At 48.1% G+C, this 6921-nt stretch overlaps 1 protein-coding gene across 10 annotated transcripts in view; it reads right to left on the bottom strand.

The window, feature by feature from the left end:
• Ccdc125 (coiled-coil domain containing 125) overlaps positions 1-6921 on the bottom strand; it is a 34350-nt gene extending 27429 nt beyond the window's left edge. Inside the window, exons 1-3 of one of the 10 annotated variants that reach the window (XM_013509597.1) lie at positions 6342-6728; positions 5707-5920; positions 4005-4123 (exon numbers count right to left, since the gene is read on the bottom strand). The gene's annotated coding sequence lies outside the window, so the exon portion shown is untranslated. The other 9 variants (XM_013509589.1, XM_013509595.1, XM_013509588.1 and 6 more) reach the window with 9 other exon arrangements.

The following is a 6921-nucleotide window of genomic DNA, read 5'->3' on the forward strand; positions in this document are numbered from 1 at the left end:
AATGTAAACTAGTACAACAAAAATGAAATCAGTATGGAGATTCCTCAAAACACTAAAACTACAAACTCCATTTGAACCAGCTATTCTCCATGTAGGGATCTCCCTGAAAGAGTTAAAATCATCATATTATAGTGACCCAGGCATACCCATGTTTATAGCAGCACAGCTCATAATAGCTAAATCTTGGAAGCTGCCTATTATTCAACAGATGAATGGATAAAGAAATTGTGCTGTTTATACACCATGGAGTACTACTTCATAAAGCAGGGTAAACTTGAGTCATCTTTAGATAAATGGATGCACTTTGAGACCATAATTTTCAGTGAAGTAAATTAGACACACAAGCTTAAATATGCCACGGTTTCTCTTGTATGAGAAACCCAAAATATAAATAAAGAGCAAATCTAAAGACAGGTAATAGGACACAGGGAGACAGATCTTTTACAAGAAGAAAGTGGGTCAAGAGATGGTCCATTTTGCATTTCTGCACAGACCAACTGGCAGAGGTTTTGTATTTGGGACAGTGAATTGGTGGGAAAGGTGTCCCTGTCCCTCTGCCCCTTTGTTTTGCAGATCCTGTGTTCAGAGCCCTGGACACAGCTCTCTGGCGGCCTGGACTGCTTGGGCCCTGGACCCCGCCACAGTGGGCTCCTGTGACTTCGGTGCCACCTGTGGGGGCGCAGCTGGCCGTGCACCCCTCCCTGCCACACCACTCTGCCTGTCCTCGCAGCCTTCGCACGCACTCCTCCACGTTTCACTTGTTTGTCAATGCACACCGCTGAAATCAGGCCCAATAACAGAGGAAGCTAATACAAAGGAGGGAGCCGAGTGCAACAGAAGGGCCACCTTGTATTTCCCTCTCTCCTCAAAGTTTTTTTTTTTTTCAATTTTTAAAATTTTTACTAGTCCATATTTACAGCACATAATGACGACTTTCACCTTGCTGTGGAGCCGGTGCAAGCCCTTCCCACATCTCCGCTCAGGGACTGGGTCTTTCTGCTGTGCTCAGGCACCTGATTCCTCCCACCCGAGCCCAGGCCGGGGGAGCAGGTTCTGTCTGCTTCACACTGTCCTGGAACTCACACCACTCTCTGGAACCTAGTCCTGGCTCAATAAAGGTTGCTTAATGAATGAATAAAAGAAGGAACAAAGGAATATACAGACTGAAATACCTTAGGCTAGGAGGCAAAACTGTCACCTGCACAAAGCCTCACACCAGACCACCTGGGTTCCTGCCCACCACCCTTCAGAGGAGGTCCTCCCCATGTGGCCACTGCAGCCCCCCAGCTGGTAACAGAGCAGCTGACAGGCCCTGGAAACACTCGGCCTTGTCCAGCCGGTGTGGAGCATAGTTAACACAGCCTTTCACTACCCAGTGTTTGGAAACAGGTGCTTTCCTTGAACTCTGCAGAAACAGTTCACATTTTTTCAAGGGTTGGTTTAAAAACCAAAACCAAAAACAAAAACAAAAACCCTCCAGCTGGGCATGGTAGTACACTCTGGTAATCTCAGCACTCTAGGAAGTGGAGGCAGGAAGATCACAAATTTAAGCCTATCCTGGGCAACTTTTTTTTTTTTTTTTTGGTTTTGGTTTTTCTCCGGTACCGGGAACCGAACTCACAACCTTGCGCTTGCCAGGCAGGCGCTTTGCCGCTGAGCTAAATCCCCAGCCCCTATCCTGGGCAACTTTGCAATTTTAGTGCACCCTGTCTCAAAGTGAAAAATAAGAAAGGGCTGTGGATGTAGCTCAGTCCAAAAGCCCTGGGTTTAATCACCAACACTGAGAAACAAAAACAAAAACCTGGGAAAAACCCACATGTCTATCTCCAAGAAAATAGGTAAACTGTGGTACGTCCAAACAACAGAATATACCCAGTAATAAATAATGATGCAACGGATATATGCAAATTATGCACGAATTTCAGACACTGTGCCAACCAATTAGCACACACCATTTGAGATCCTGGTAGAACCAATGCACAGTGACAGCTCCTGGAGCAGAGGTTGCCTGGGATGGGAAGGCTGACTGCCAAGGGAATGAAGAAATGTGTAGGTGATGAAATATTCTGTATTTCAACCAGAGTGCCAGTTTGTTAAAACTTAGGAAATAGTATAGCTATCATGCATGCATTTTATTATACGTAAATTATACCTAAATGATATGTTAAAATTTTTAAAACAACACACAGGCAAACAGGATTAAGGGACAAGAAGAGAGGATGTTGTTGATCAGTTATACTAGTTTAGAAAATAATAAACTGGACCCCTTAAATTAGCAAAACTTTTTAAAAAATGATACAGCAACAGTCAGCACTTACTGCATGCTTTCCATGTGCTAGGCCTGTGCCAGGTGCTTTACTTAGTTGATTCTATTTGCTCTTCACACTCTTTGAGGCAATACTACGCTGGCTTAAGAAGAGTCAATTAAACTGGAGCAGAGGCTGCACAACAACTGACAGGAGGTAGAGAAGGATCCTCACCCAGATCCCCAATGTCAGAGCTAACACTCTTAGCCACTGTTTCATACCATTTGGAGAACTTCAGTGAGATCAACAGCACATCAACTTTCTACTATTTATGGCATTAAACAGGGCTAAATGTGGAAGTCTAAAAGAGCAAGCCAGGGGGCTGGGGATTTAGCTCAGCGGCAAAAGCGCTTGCCTGGCAAGCGCAAGGTCGTGAGCTTGGTTCCTGGTACCGGAGAAAAACCAAAAACCAAAAAAAAAAAAAAAAAGAGCAAGCCAGATGACAGGTGTGGTGGTGCACACCTGTAATACCAGCACTTGGGAACTAAGGCAGGAGAATCACTGTGAGTTTGAGGGCAGCCTGGGCTACACAGTGAGTTCAAGGCCACCCTGCACTGCACAGTGAGACCCTGTATCAAAAAAACACAAAAGTAAATTTAAAAATTAATTAATTAATTAAATGAAAAATAAAAGAGTGAGCCACAGCAATACTCAATACAACCTGTTGGACTCAGTCCTTTCCAAATCGTCATAAAATCATGTTGGTTGTTTCACACGGTTAGTTCCTTTATGAGTAGCTTTGTCTATCTTAATTTGTCACAGTACATAAGAGATTATGTATAAAATCAAAGAAGAATCTCTTGGGAGGCCATGTTTTATCCCCGTGCAGTAGATTTCTGTCTTGTTTATTTGTTTGTTTGTTTTTTGTGAGATAGACTCTTGCTAAATCATGATGTAACCCAGGCTGGGCTCAAATTTACGATCCTCCTGTCTCAGCCTCCCAGCATGTTAGGATTATAGCCATGCACCACGATGCCCAGCTTGGATTCCTGCTGATTAAGTGCAACCTCCCGCCTGCATTAAGAATGGTGTGGTTAGGACAGGGCAACCAGCTGCACAGAAGACAGAACTGATCAACACAAGGGGAAAGCACTGTAAGAGGAAAGACTAAGCAACTGCAGGGTGAGCTAAGAATACAGTCTTACTGCGCCACATCTATTTGGCCACCATGGGTGTGGCCTCCCAGAATTCAGAACTCAATATGAGTTTTCCATGTTCCCGGCTCTACTGAGCTTTGTTTTTTGATGCTAAGGATCAAGCCCAGGGTCTTGTGTATATTAGGCAAGTGCTCTGTCACTGAGTATATCTCCAGCCCCCTAGCATCTTTAAAAATATAGCTGTGAGGCTAGGTGTGGTAGCACACATCAGTAACCCCAGAACTGTGGAGGCTGAGGTAGGAGGTTCACCGCGAGTTTGAGGCTAGTCTGGGCTACAGAGTGAGCTCAAGGCCAGCCTGAAATACATATTACATAGTGAAGCCATGTCTCAAACAGGAAAAAAAGAAGGAAGGAAGGAAGGAAGGAAGGAAGGAAGGAAGGAAGGAAGGAAGGAGGGAAGGAAGGAAAGAAGGAAAAGAAAGAAAGCAAGAACGAAACTAACCTTGTCAGTTTAATGTGCTCAGTGTTGGTGACCAGGGACACAGCAGGGTGGGACAGAGAAGGTGCCACCTCAGGAGGTCTGGGCTCCAGCCTTACTCACCACTTGCCACCTTCTGACCATGGCCAAGTGTTATGGTTGATACATTGTGTCAACTTGGGGAGTCTAGAGGTTTGGCTAAGTAACACAGCAGGGAGCCAGGGTGCTTACAGGTCCTGAGCCTGTGGAAAAGGAGGGCATGGAGATTATGTGAGTGCTACATACCCCCTAGGTGCGGGTAGCCTGTTTACAATGTAAGCGGGGGAAAGAGGCTGCTTGCCGCCATTCCTCTCTTTTGCTCTTGTTGCTTTGCTGTGTTCTGCCGCCATGAACGTTTTGCCCTCTGCCATGTGCCACTCTGCCTCGGAGCCAGCCAAGTATGGACTGAAACCTCCACAAACTGTAAGCTAAATAAACCTTTCTTTCCTTCATTTTGGGAGTTGGGTATTTTGTCTCAGCAACGAGAGAAAAGTAACCAAGTTACCAAGGCACTGAGACTCTTAGAGCTGGTGTCAGTCACTTTCTCGTTACTGGGACAAAATACCTGACACCCGAAACTCCGAGGAGGAAAGGCTGGCCCATTCACGGTTTCAAGTTTGGCCCACAGCTGACTGGCTGCGAGGACGAAGAGGCTTAGCAGAAGGGCCGGGTGGGATGCAGCCGCTCCACCCACGGCAACCAGGAAGCAGCAAGAGGACCAGCACCCAAGAGCCACAGTCCTCCAAGACACCCAGCGACCTACTTCCAACACATGCAGCCCTGAGCACCAGAGGGTTAGTGCACTAGGGTATCGTGCTCCCATGCACCAATCGCCTGTTAGCCTCAGTCCAATCAAGCTGACAGTGAAGCCTATCACAGCCCATTTATCTCCAAAATGGACATAAGCATAAGTACATTATAGGGTCATTTCGGCACCACTGATGTATTCAAAATGAACTACAGTAGCCAAATCAGTGTCGACAGGGTTAGAACATAAGTATTGATCAGGCATGGTAGTACACCTGTAGTCTCAGCTACTTGGGAAGCTGAGGCAGAAAGGCTGCTTAAGGCCATGAGTTCAAGACCAGCCTGGGCAACATAAGGAGACCCAATCTCAAAGGGAGGGAGGTTAAATATCATTTTTTTCTTTTGTCCACTATAGCTTTAAACTACTGCATCACCATTTTCCAAAATGTGTGCCACAGACCAGTTATCCAGACTGTTAGGTGTTGCCAGAAATGAAAGGGTCCTAAAATGTATAAAAGATATTGTGAAATAGGAAGAAAATGTTCAACTGGAGAGAGGAACTTGGCAAGGGAGAGTGGGGGTTGAAGTAGGAAGGGAAAAGAAAAAATTGTGAAAAGGAAACAAAGCCTTTGTAAATAAGGAGGGGAAGAGGAGTTGAAGGGGAGGGGAAAGAAACGGGAAAAAAAGAATTAAGTTATACCATGCACAGGTACAAATTCCCTCTGACGAATGTGATCATTATGCATACCTAAATGTATCAATAAACTTAATTTTAAAAAAAAAGAAAGGCGCCCTCTGAGATATATTTCCCTGCTCCAGTGCATGGATAATAACGCACTCAAAATCACACAAGTAGGAAGTGGGAGCGCCAAGACCAGAAACCGTACCTGGCTCCTTGCCTAGCCCTTCACCCACTGGGAAAAAGACATAGGATGAACAGTTTCCAGGCTGTTAGCAGTTTTCCTATTTTTCCACTAAAGCAACTCTGGAAAATGACCAATGACTTCCTACTTGCTAAATTGGAGATTCAGACTCCTACCTCAACCTCCTTCACTTCTGCAGACGCCGACACTTAATTCCCCAGGTCACGTCTCTGGGACACTCAGGCTCCTCAGTCCCACAAGAAATCAGATCCCGGTCCTGTGCTCCTGACAGCCTCCTGTCCGCCAGCTGAGACTCGCTTCCTCTTCCGGCCTCCCCTGTGCGTGTTTGCTTTCCTCAGCTACACACACCAGCTCCAGCTGGATATCCTGCTGGCAACGCAAACATAGCTCGTTCAAAAGCAAATTCAGCACCCTTCGCACCCCCACCCATGTCTCCTCCCGAGTCCTCTATTTCTGTCATGCTCCAGACCCTGTGGATTGCTTCCCCCTCTTTTCTCTTCGGTCCTCCCGCACCTTCAGCTGCCACGTCCTCTCAATCCACAAAAAAATCTTCCCAAACCAACCACCCTTTGCCCATTAACCTCAAGGCCCTGGGTGAACTTCTTAATACTTTTCCTAGATCAACCAGTAGCTCCTCACTTGATCCGCCCACGCCGTCCTACATTCGGCACCAAGGCCGTAATCTCCCCACTCGCATCCACATACCCCCTCCCTGCGGGGCTCCCCAAGGCCGGCGCACCGGGCGTCCGAGGTGCCCCGTCTGCCCAGGCGCCGCAGCCCCGCCTCCTACCTGCCCCGTCCCACTCCCTCCCGCGCGGCGAAGACCGGCTGGGAGCGGCTGATCCGCTGCTCGGCGGCGGGCGCCCGGGGACGCTCGCGGCGCGGGAGGAGAGGGAAGAGGTTCCGGCTTGGAAACGCGCGGCGGACACGTCCACACCCAGCAGCCCGACCGCGACAACCCGGCTTGGCAAACAGCTTGGTCAAACAGACCGCACTTCCGGGCAGCGTGGCGCTGCCCCTCGCTCCGCCGCGGGACGCGCGGGACGGCCCTGCGGGTCATCCGAGAGCTGCGGGAGGCTGTGAGCACGGCGCTGAGCGCGGCGACACAGCCTGTACCTCTGCGCAGCGCAAGGTGGCGTCCGCACGGCCATGAAAACTGAGACGTTAGCTTGGGTCACGCGAGCCACTAAACCCCAAATTTACAGCGTTAGGATTTCCTCACTTTTTCCCCCGAGGACGTCCTTCTGTGCCAGAACCCAAAGCGGACCCTACGTGGCGTTCAGTGCGTTGCAGTTTCAAAGCTCAAAATTAAAAAGTAAAGGGGCAATAGAAAAGGAAACGAGGGGGTGGGGATTTAGCTCAGCGGCAAA

The sequence above is a fragment of the Chinchilla lanigera genome, unplaced genomic scaffold (assembly GCF_000276665.1).
Source record: "Chinchilla lanigera isolate Chin_1 unplaced genomic scaffold, ChiLan1.0 scaffold00174, whole genome shotgun sequence".
Lineage (NCBI taxonomy): Eukaryota > Metazoa > Chordata > Mammalia > Rodentia > Chinchillidae > Chinchilla > Chinchilla lanigera.